This window comes from Oncorhynchus clarkii, unplaced genomic scaffold (genome assembly GCF_045791955.1).
Source record: "Oncorhynchus clarkii lewisi isolate Uvic-CL-2024 unplaced genomic scaffold, UVic_Ocla_1.0 unplaced_contig_10381_pilon_pilon, whole genome shotgun sequence".
Classification (NCBI taxonomy): domain Eukaryota; kingdom Metazoa; phylum Chordata; class Actinopteri; order Salmoniformes; family Salmonidae; genus Oncorhynchus; species Oncorhynchus clarkii.
Window position 1 is genome coordinate 75,299 of NW_027261124.1, and position 12,202 is coordinate 87,500.

Consider the following 12,202-nt stretch of genomic DNA (forward strand, 5'->3'; position numbering starts at 1 on the left):
GACCAGCTGCCTCTATACATAACTCATTTCAGGTACTTAATTTTAGTAGCCTAGAAAGTAGTCTCACACAGTAGCCTATTGTTACGTCCCAAATGGCACCCTATTCCCTATATGGTGCCCTGCTCAAATGTAGTGCACTAGATAGGGAATAAGGTGCCATTGGGACATTCCGACAGTAGCCTACCAGAGTTGTAACATATCAGTGACCTCCTCTGTTGATTGTTCTATCCTGGCTGTCTCTTCCTCTTCTGCCTCTCTCTCTCTCCAGCAGCCAGACAGTCTTTGAAGTGGTACTGCTATTGTGTCTGAGAGACGTCTCCATTTGTCCCCCTCTGAAGTCCCAGGACCCCATGCGGTGCCTTCGTAACTATTTACAAGGTGTGTCATTCACCCAATGTTTGTCTTAGAAATCCTTTTGTATAATTTAAAAGATCTAACATGAACTTGAAAAGCTGCTACTTTCTGCATGCCTGGGTCACGCCCATAAAATGGATGACCTCTGATCGTAACTAATAGGCCTATTAAATAGCCCAGACATTATTTAGGCCTAAGCTAAATATCAGTGATTGTCCTTCAACATGCTACTACAGTAGAGCTTAGCCTACATACTGGTTTTACAAGTGCTAGGTTACAATATTATACATTGACATCCTAATTATCCAATATAATGTGTGTACAACATATACTTTTATAAGCATGTACCTACACTATGTATACAAAGTATGTGGACTCTCCTTCAAATTAGTGGCTTCAGATATTTCAGCCACACCCGTAGCTGACAGGTGAATAACATTGAGCACAGGGCCATGTAATCTCCATAAACAAACACTGGGCAGAATAACAGGCGGTGGGCATCCTATGACGGTGCCACATTTGAAAGTCACTGAGCTCTTCAGTAAAGCCATGTAAGTACTGAAGAGCTCATTGACTTTCAAATGTGGCACCGTCATAGGATGCCCACCTTTCCAACAAGTCAGTTCATCAAATGTCGGCCCTGTTAGAGCTGCCCCAGGCAACTGTTAGTGCTGTTATTCTGCCCTGTTAGAGCTGCCCCAGTCAACTGTAAGTGCTGTTATTCTGCCCTGTTAGAGCTGCCCCAGGCAACTGTAAGTGCTGTTATTCTGCCCTGTTAGAGCTGCCCCAGGCAACTGTAAGTGCTGTTATTCTGCCCTGTTAGAGCTGCCCCAGGCAACTGTTAGTGCTGTTATTCTGCCCTGTTAGAGCTGCCCCAGGCAACTGTAAGTGCTGTTATTCTGCCCTGTTAGAGCTGCCCCAGGCAACTGTAAGTGCTGTTATTCTGCCCTGTTAGAGCTGCCCCAGGCAACTGTAAGTGCTGTTATTCTGCCCTGTTAGAGCTGCCCCAGGCAACTGTAAGTGCTGTTATTCTGCCCTCTTAGAGCTGCCCCAGGCAACTGTAAGTGCTGTTATTCTGCCCTGTTAGAGCTGCCCTGGTGCTGTTATTCTGCCCTGTTAGAGCTGCCCCAGGCAACTGTAAGTACTGTTATTCTGCCCTGTTAGAGCTGCCCCAGGCAACTGTAAGTGCTGTTATTCTGCCCTGTTAGAGCTGCCCCAGGCAACTGTAAGTGCTGTTATTCTGCCCTGTTAGAGCTGCCCCAGGCAACTGTAAGTGCTGTTATTCTGCCCTCTTAGAGCTGCCCCAGGCAACTGTAAGTGCTGTTATTCTGCCCTGTTAGAGCTGCCCTGGTGCTGTTATTCTGCCCTGTTAGAGCTGCCCCAGGTAAGTGCTGTTATTTTAAGTAGTTTTTTTAAACCTTTATCTAACTAGGCAAGTCAGTTAAGAACAAATTCTTATTTTCAATGATGGCCTAGGAACAGTGGGTTAACTGCCTTGTTCAGGGGCAGAACAACAGATTTTTACCTTGTCAGCTCAGGGATTCGATCTTGCAACCTTTCGGTTACTAGTCCAACGCTCTAATCACTAGGCTACCTGCCACCCCAAGTGCTGTTATTGTGAAGTGGAAACGTCTAGGAGCAACAACGGCTCAGGTAGGCCACACAAAACGGTAGGCCACACAAGCTAATAGAACGGGATAGCTGAGCGCTGAAGGACGTAGCGCGTAAAAATCGTCTGTCCTCAGTTGCAACACTCACTACAGAGTTCCAAACTGCCTTTGGAAGCCACATCAGCGCAATAACTGTTCGTCGGGAGCTTCATGAAATGGGTTTCCATGGCCGAGCAGCCGCACACAAGCCTAAGATCACCACGTGCAATGCCAAACGTCGTCTGGAGTGGTGTAAAGCTCACTGCCATTGGACCCTGGAGCAGTGGAAACACATTACCTGGAGTGATGAATCATGCTTCACCATCTGGCAGTCCGACGGACAAATCTGAGTTTGGCGGATGCCAGGAGAACGCTACCTAACGAATGCATAGTGCCAACTGTAAAGTTTGGTGGAGAAGGAATAAAGATCTGGGGCAATTTTTCATGGTTCGGACTTGGCCCCTTAGTACCAGTGAAGGGAAATCTTAATGCTACAGCATACAATTACATTCTAGAGAATTCTGTGCTTCCAACTTTCTGGCAACAGTTTGGAGAAGGCCCTTTCCAGTTTCAGCATGACAATGCCAACTAGCACAAAGCTTGGTTCATACAGAAATTATTTATTTAGATCGGTGTGGAAGAACTTGACTGGCCTGCACAGAGCCCTGACCTCAACCCCATCGAACACCTTTGGGATGAATTGGAACACAGATTGCGAGCCAGGCCTAATCGCCCAACATCAGCGTCCAACCTCACTGATGCTCTTGTGACTGAATGGAAGTAAGTCCCTGCAGCAATGTTCCAACATCTAGTGGACTGCCTTCCCAGAAGAGTGGAGGCTGTTATAGCAGCAAAGAGGGGAACCAACTCCATATTAATGCCCATGCTTTTGGTCATGTAGTGTATTTACTAAAACTATAGGCTAATATTAGTGTTATTCATGTTAATAAAAAGACTGGCAGGGGAGAATATTAGCCACAAATATAAATATCAGTAACCACTAGGAAAAATAACTATAGGCTTTGAAAGTGACTCGACCACTTGAAGAACTTGGGGCCAAAACGCTGCACATCAGACTCTCACACTGCAAGAGGAACATGTCAACAAAGATTAACAGTGTGACTCAACTGAGGGGAATGTAAACAAACAAACAAACAAATGTTTGGTACGATAAAAACACGACAGTCAATAAAGCAGCTATCAAGTGTTAGTTCAACGCAGACCAGTACAACATCAAGTGTTAGTTCAACACAGACCAGTACAACATCAAGTGTTAGTTCAACACAGACCAGTACATCAAGTGTTAGTTCAACACAGACCAGTACAACATCAAGTGTTAGTTCAACACAGACCAGTACAACATCAAGTGTTAGTTCAACACAGACCAGTACATCAAGTGTTAGTTCAACACAGACCAGTACAACATCAAGTGTTAGTTCAACACAGACCAGTACAACATCAAGTGTTAGTTCAACACAGACCAGTACAACATCAAGTGTTAGTTCAACACAGACCAGTACAACATCAAGTGTTAGTTCAACACAGACCAGTACATCAAGTGTTAGTTCAACACAGACCAGTACATCAAGTGTTAGTTCAACACAGACCAGTACAACATCAAGTGTTAGTTCAACACAGACCAGTACATCAAGTGTTAGTTCAACACAGACCAGTACAACATCAAGTGTTAGTTCAACACAGACCAGTACATCAAGTGTTAGTTCAACACAGACCAGTACATCAAGTGTTAGTTCAACACAGACCAGTACAACATCAAGTGTTAGTTCAACACAGACCAGTACATCAAGTGTTAGTTCAACACAGACCAGTACAACATCAAGTGTTAGTTCAACACAGACCAGTACAACATCAAGTGTTAGTTCAACACAGACCAGTACATCAAGTGTTAGTTCAACACAGACCAGTACAACATCAAGTGTTAGTTCAACACAGACCAGTACAACATCAAGTGTTAGTTCAACACAGACCAGTACAACATCAAGTGTTAGTTCAACACAGACCAGTACATCAAGTGTTAGTTCAACACAGACCAGTACAACATCAAGTGTTAGTTCAACACAGACCAGTACAACATCAAGTGTTAGTTCAACACAGACCAGTACAACATCAAGTGTTAGTTCAACACAGACCAGTACATCAAGTGTTAGTTCAACACAGACCAGTACAACATCAAGTGTTAGTTCAACACAGACCAGTACAACATCAAGTGTTAGTTCAACACAGACCAGTACAACATCAAGTGTTAGTTCAACACAGACCAGTACAACATCAAGTGTTAGTTCAACACAGACCAGTACAACATCAAGTGTTAGTTCAACACAGACCAGTACAACATCAAGTGTTAGTTCAACACAGACCAGTACAACATCAAGTGTTAGTTCAACACAGACCAGTACAACATCAAGTGTTAGTTCAACACAGACCAGTACAACATCAAGTGTTAGTTCAACACAGACCAGTACAACATCAAGTGTTAGTTCAACACAGACCAGTACAACATCAAGTGTTAGTTCAACACAGACCAGTACATCATCAAGTGTTAGTTCAACACAGACCAGTACATCAAGTGTTAGTTCAACACAGACCAGTACAACATCAAGTGTTAGTTCAACACAGACCAGTACAACATCAAGTGTTAGTTCAACACAGACCAGTACATCAAGTGTTAGTTCAACACAGACCAGTACAACATCAAGTGTTAGTTCAACACAGACCAGTACATCAAGTGTTAGTTCAACACAGACCAGTACAACATCAAGTGTTAGTTCAACACAGACCAGTACAACATCAAGTGTTAGTTCAACACAGACCAGTACAACATCAAGTGTTAGTTCAACACAGACCAGTACAACATCAAGTGTTAGTTCAACACAGACCAGTACAACATCAAGTGTTAGTTCAACACAGACCAGTACAACATCAAGTGTTAGTTCAACACAGACCAGTACAACATCAAGTGTTAGTTCAACACAGACCAGTACAACATCAAGTGTTAGTTCAACACAGACCAGTACAACATCAAGTGTTAGTTCAACACAGACCAGTACAACATCAAGTGTTAGTTCAACACAGACCAGTACAACATCAAGTGTTAGTTCAACACAGACCAGTACATCATCAAGTGTTAGTTCAACACAGACCAGTACATCAAGTGTTAGTTCAACACAGACCAGTACAACATCAAGTGTTAGTTCAACACAGACCAGTACAACATCAAGTGTTAGTTCAACACAGACCAGTACATCAAGTGTTAGTTCAACACAGACCAGTACAACATCAAGTGTTAGTTCAACACAGACCAGTACATCAAGTGTTAGTTCAACACAGACCAGTACAACATCAAGTGTTAGTTCAACACAGACCAGTACAACATCAAGTGTTAGTTCAACACAGACCAGTACATCAAGTGTTAGTTCAACACAGACCAGTACAACATCAAGTGTTAGTTCAACACAGACCAGTACAACATCAAGTGTTAGTTCAACACAGACCAGTACAACATCAAGTGTTAGTTCAACGCAGACCAGTACAACATCAAGTGTTAGTTCAACACAGACCAGTACAACATCAAGTGTTAGTTCAACACAGACCAGTACAACATCAAGTGTTAGTTCAACACAGACCAGTACAACATCAAGTGTTAGTTCAACACAGACCAGTACAACATCAAGTGTTAGTTCAACACAGACCAGTACAACATCAAGTGTTAGTTCAACACAGACCAGTACAACATCAAGTGTTAGTTCAACACAGACCAGTACAACATCAAGTGTTAGTTCAACACAGACCAGTACAACATCTGTGAGCTGCTTGTGCTGACAGGTCGAGTTGACACATTTCCATTGGTTTATTCTGGTGGTTCGTTCTCTCAGGCTCAGCTCTGTTTTCCAACCAGCCTTGTAAAAATGTTTTTCTAAAATGACTCTTTGCAGTGAAATACTGTATGGATTCTACTGAGTATACAAAACATTAAGAACACCTGCTCTTTCCATGACAGACTGACCAGGTGAATCCAGGTGAAAGATATGATCCCTTATTGAGGTTACAAGTTAAATCCACTTCAATCAGTGTAGATGAAGGGGAGGAGACGGGTTAAAGAAGGATTTTTAAACCTTGAGACAATTGAGACATGGATTGTGTGTGTGCCATTCAGAGGGTGAATGGGCAAGACAAAAAATATACATTAGAAAGGTGTTCCTAATGTTTGGTATAGTCAGAGTACAGTTACAGTACACATAACAAATAAACACCACTACTTTATACATTTTCAAAATGGTTTACTTCACAAAAAGTGAGTTTATCGTACATTTTCGGGACTAAATCCTTGCGACAACAATAGGCTACAGTCAGTGATTACTAGGGCTGAGTCCCGAACGGCACCCCATCACAATGTGGTGATGGGCCCATAGGACTCTGGTCAAAAGTAGTGCACTACGTAGGGAAAAGGGCGTCTTTTTGAACATAGACGGTTGTCAGAGATGACTAGGTTCTCCAAACCATCAGCATCCTCATATTGTCCAGTGGCTGGGGTGGAGGTCAGTGGTCAGGCCGTGGTCATCATACCAGGGTGAGAAATAGCAGCTCAGTGTAAAGGACATAATAAAACCCTGGTCTGTCTGTCCTACAACCAAGAAGACGGAGGGAGGGAGGGAGAAGACACAGGGAGGGAGGGAGAAGACACAGGGAGGGAGGGAGAAGACACAGGGAGGGAGGGAGAAGACACAGGGAGGGAGAGGATGAAGACACAGGGAGGGAGGGAGGGAGGGGATGAAGACACAGGGAGGGAGGGAGGGAGAAGACACAGGGAGGGAGGGAGAGGATGAAGACACAGGGAGGGAGAGGATGAAGACACAGGGAGGGAGGGAGGGGATGAAGACACAGGGAGGGAGGGAGGGGATGAAGACACAGGGAGGGAGGGAGGGGATGAAGACACAGGGAGGGAGGGAGGGGATGAAGACACAGGGAGGGAGGGAGAGGATGAAGACACAGGGAGGGAGGGAGAGGATGAAGACACAGGGAGGGAGGGAGGGAGAAGACACAGGGAGGGAGGGAGGGAGGGAGAAGACACAGGGAGGGAGGGAGGGAGGGAGAAGACACAGGGAGGGAGGGAGGGAGGGAGAAGACACAGGGAGGGAGGGAGGGAGGGAGAAGACACAGGGAGGGAGGGAGGGAGGGAGAAGACACAGGGAGGGAGGGAGGGAGGGAGGGAGAAGACACAGGGAGGGAGGGAGGGAGGGAGAAGACACAGGGAGGGAGGGAGGGAGGGAGGGAGGGAGAAGACACAGGGAGGGAGGGAGGGAGAAGACACAGGGCGGGAGGGACGGAGGGAGGGAGGGAGAAGACACAGGGAGGGAGGGAGGGAAGGAGGGAGGGAGGGAGGGAGAAGACAGGGAGGGAGGGAGAAGACGGAGGGAGAAGACAGAGGGAGAAGACGGAGGGAGGGAGAAGACACAGGGAGGGAGGGAGAAGACACAGGGAGGGAGGGAGAGGATGAAGACACAGGGAGGGAGGGAGGGAGAAGACACAGGGAGGGAGGGAGAGGATGAAGACACAGGGAGGGAGGGAGGGAGACAGAGAGGGAGGGAGGGAGCTAGAGGTCAGAGCAGAGGATAGTTAGATAGTTTGAGGGTAGTTGTGGTTCTGGTCAGGAAGACCACCAAGATAGGGGGAACTCATGATATCCACCCTCCTCCTCCCCTCCCCCTGACCGCCATACTCTGCTTCCCTCAGTCTTCCCTCAGGACGAGAGGTCAGGCAGTAATACAACCCTGATCTGTCTGTCCTACAGCCAAGAATACACAAGGAGGTATGGAAGGGGAGAAGACAGGGAGGGAGGGAGGAGAGAAGACAGGGAAGGAGGGAAGAGGAGAAGACAGGGAGGGAGGGAGGGAGGAGAGAAGACAGGGAAGGAGGGAAGAGGAGAAGACAGGGAGGGAGGGAGGAGAGAAGACAGGAAGGGAGGGAAGGGGAGAAGACAGGGAGGGAGGGAGGAGAGAAGACAGGGAGGGAGGGACGAGAGAAGACAGGGAGGGGGAGAAGACAGGGAAGGAAACAGGAGAGAAGGAGGGAGGGAGGGAAGGGGAGAAGAAGACAGGGAGGGAGGGAGCGAGACAGGGAGACGCGGAGGGAAGGTCTCCCCTCAAGACAGGAGAGGTCAGGACACTATGGGCCCTGGTTCTACCTCTGCCTCCCACCACCATCAGTCTCCACTCAGGACTAGAGAGGTCAGGATAGGACAGGAGGAGCAATCTACCTGCTAGAACCGAGAGCAAGGTGTCAAGCCCTCCTCCCATTGTCAACAGGACCACATCAGAGGGAGAATAGCCTCTGTATCCCTCCTCCCCTCCATCCCTCCCATCCTGACTTCCCCCTTCGTCTTCTCTGCTTGTATTGACTGGAAGGGCTTACAGGCCTGTTTTACCCCCCCTCCCCACGGCCTGCTGAATTGTCCCCTAGAGGTGTTTATGGGCCGGCTGACAGGATGTTGGCTCAAAGGATCCCCTTTAAGTAAATGTGGTGTAGCTGCTGTGAACTTCTCAACAAAAACATACAACTCTACAACAGAAAGACTGTTGAGATGAGCGGCAGAATAAACAGTGTTGAAATGTTCTCTCTTCCTCTGAGTGAATGAATAAATGTGAATGAATGATCTTCTGCATTGACAACAAAATGGGCTGAGTTGAAGAAGTAACATCAGATAGAAATGGGCTGAGTTGAAGAAGTAACATCAGATAGAAATGGGCTGAGTTGAAGAAGTAACATCAGATAGAAATGGGCTGAGTTGAAGAAGTAACATCAGATAGAAATGAGCTGAGTTGAAGAAGTAACATCAGATAGAAATGGGCTGAGTTGAAGAAGTAACATCAGATAGAAATGGGCTGAGTTGAAGAAGTAACATCAGATAGAAATGGGCTGAGTTGAAGAAGTAACATCAGATCGGCACTGTCTTGATTTTGATGATCCTCACACTGGAGAAAAATGACAACCTCACAGAGAATTACCTTGACGATGTGAGCTGTGTGCTTATGGAAAAGTTGCACATGACAGACAAGCAGTTTGATTAGAAAAGCTTGTTATTTCAACAGCTTAGAAGAACATTAGAGACACCAAAACAGTTGTTCAGAAGCAGTAGAACAGGTCCAAACCAAGACAGACCTGCCCTCACCTCATCTCACCTCACCACACCTCACCTCACCTCACATCAGGTTTCAGTTGGGATTGTGCTGGGTGCAAATGAGCACACTTTTTAGTCTCTCTCAGATATGTACAGTATTTATATGGGATGCATCCCAAATGGCACCCATTTGGAAAATGGTAAAATTCACGTGCTTATCAAGATCAAGAGAACATCCCTGGTCATCCCTACTGCCTCTGATCTGGCGGACTCACTAAACACAAATGCTTGGTTTGTGAATGATGTTGGAGTGTGCCCATGGCTATCGGTAAATTAAAACAACAAGAAAATTGTGCCATCTGGTTTGCTTAATATAAGGAATTTAAAAAGATTTTTACTTTTGATATTTAAGTATATTTTAGCAATTACATTTACTTTTGATACTGAAGTACATTTAAAACCAAATACTTTTAGCCTTTTACTTAAGTAGTATTTCACTTTCACTTAAGTCATGACAATTGAGTACTTTTCCCACCACTGTAAAATTGCGCAGCAAAAACATAAAAATTAATGACAGATTTCTTAAATTATCTTAGACTAATTCTGATTATCTTTGAGGAAGTGTATACTGGCTATGGCGTCTCAAAATGGACAAACAGTACTATTTATATTTTTTTCAAGCGAAGGTCTTTTAGGGGTGTATGCGAGCACACACACACGTTCGGTTCGGCCATTAGATACATTTTTCATTTTCCCCATTATTACTTAAGGTTAGAATCTGATTCTAGATCAGTGTCTAGAGGCAACTTCCACCTGGAGATCTTTATTCAGCAGTAGTGTCCTGGGGCTCAGGGACCTGATTCTAGATCAGTGTCTAGAGGCAACTTCCACCTGGAGTTCTTTATTCAGCAGTAGTGTCCTGGGGCTCAGGGACCTGATTCTAGATCAGTGTCTAGAGGCAACTTCCACCTGGAGATCTTTATTCAGCAGTAGTGTCCTGGGGCTCAGGGACCTGATTCTAGATCAGTGTCTAGAGGCAACTTCCACCTGGAGATCTTTATTCAGCAGTAGTGTCCTGGGGCTCAGGGACCTGATTCTAGATCAGTGTCTAGAGGCAACTTCCACCTGGAGATCTTTATTCAGCAGTAGTGTCCTGGGGCTCAGGGACCTGATTCTAGATCAGTGTCTAGACTGTGGTGTGGGACACAGACCTGGGATCAAAATACTACTTTTAATCTTTCAGATATTTGGAGAGTTTGGCTCTAGCCTGCCAGGAATGCCAAATGGCGTTTCCCATTTTGGGACTATTCTATTGGTCCATCAAATCAGGCATGCTCAATCAAGCTCAGATAAAGTATTTTTAATGATTCTGAATCGTATTTGAACCCAGGTCTGGTGAGAGATCAGTCAGGAGGATAAAAGTGGATGAACTGATTATGAAAACAAGTCAGAGTTCCACAGGTCCTATTCCCTATATAGTGTATGACTTTGGACCAGGGCCAATAGAGAAACTATTGACAATAGACAATAAAGCAAACAGACACGTATAATTTCTGCAGGCATTTCAGGCCCACCTTTTTCAATAAAACCCAGACATACTGTCAACATCACAGCCAGATCATTAACACAGACATGTAATAATGCATTACCATATATTGTGACCCTTGACCTTTTAAACACACATAGTATAGCGACACGCAGTAAAACAACCATCAAAGTTACAGCAATATTAACCTCGTTCCCAGACTCAAGTGCTACTGAGAGAGTCGGAATGGTGGAAAAGATTACAGCAATATTCTCTCTTTTTCTCTAAAATTCACTCTCCATCCAATCACAGACTGCAGCCTGTTAGTAGAGACTGGAGACGTTAGCTGGTAGACGTGATTTTGTTGCCATTGCATTTTCCCAACGGTTCCCTTTTGTCTTTGTGACCGAGTCCCAAATGCCACCATATATGGGGCCCCGGTTTAAAAGTAGTGCACTACACATGGCGCTATTTGGAACGCTCCCTTTGCATCTCTTCCATCCCAACATGACAGTGCATAACAACAGTCTCTCTCCAACCCAACCGCAGAAAAAAGGGGGGTTTTCACAGGAAGTACATTCCTCTACTGGCTCGTTGGGAGCCCAAGTCTATCTTTCCACCCATGTGTTCTACAGACACCACGACTGCCTCTCAAATTGCACCCTATTCCCTATATGGTGCAGTGCTTTGGACCGGAGCCCTGAGCAAAAGTAGTGCACTATAATAGGGGAAAGAGTGTCATTTGGGACACAAGCCATCTCTAGTTCAAAAGGGTTCAACTCAGTGCTTCAGAAAATAACAAGATACTAGTTGTATAAAAGGTTAAATCGCCCTGATGGATGAGGACACTTTCACAGCTGTCTGTATAACAGTTTACCAACAATATGACCGTTAGTTACAAGTGATGCAGATTTGGTTGCCGAGGACACGCAGGTCCTTACGAAGACCGGAGCTACTGTGAAACACCGGCCTGCTACAGAAGAAAAAGTGATGGACAGAGCAGGAGGGAGGGAGGGAAAGGTGGCAAGCAGATGACAGACCGAAAAAAAGAAGGAGGAGGGGGGATCATCTCATCTCGTGCCAATCAGTGCTGGAGGAAAAGACGACAGGCACTTTTCAGTTACAACAAGTTTGAAACAATAACAACAGCTCCAGTAAGGTATTCTCTGCTGGAAAATAGGATCTGTGTAAGGAGTGAAGATGAAGACACAGACAAACTACATGAGTCATCAATTAATGCAACACAGGCAACACATCAGGAACACACAACCAATCAAAGCAATCCTCTAAAGCAGTAATGTGAGCTGCACATACAGATGCTATATACCGTACAAGTCAGACAACATCTCCTCTCTCCTATTTAAGGCAACAGTGGTTCATTTGTTGTGAACATCCCCGTCCATCATGTGACAATACAAACCGCCCATACTGTCTGGACCACTCCAAACGGGTTATTGCATTCTATTTTCAGCAGGATTGCACACATGTAGAGAGAGAAATCCCACCCTCTAGTGGTCTACACTGGTACTTCACCATGGA

The 12,202-nt window shown here is 45.3% G+C and overlaps 1 protein-coding gene across 1 annotated transcript in view; it reads right to left on the bottom strand.

Moving 5' to 3' along the window:
- Positions 1-10,685: 10,685 nt before the first annotated feature.
- The window catches only part of LOC139404966 (neurobeachin-like protein 2), a 130,642-nt gene continuing 129,125 nt past the window's right edge, over positions 10,686-12,202 (bottom strand). The window contains exon 60 of the mRNA XM_071147519.1: positions 10,686-12,202. This exon is cut by the window's right edge and continues 1,236 nt beyond it. The gene's annotated coding sequence lies outside the window, so the exon portion shown is untranslated.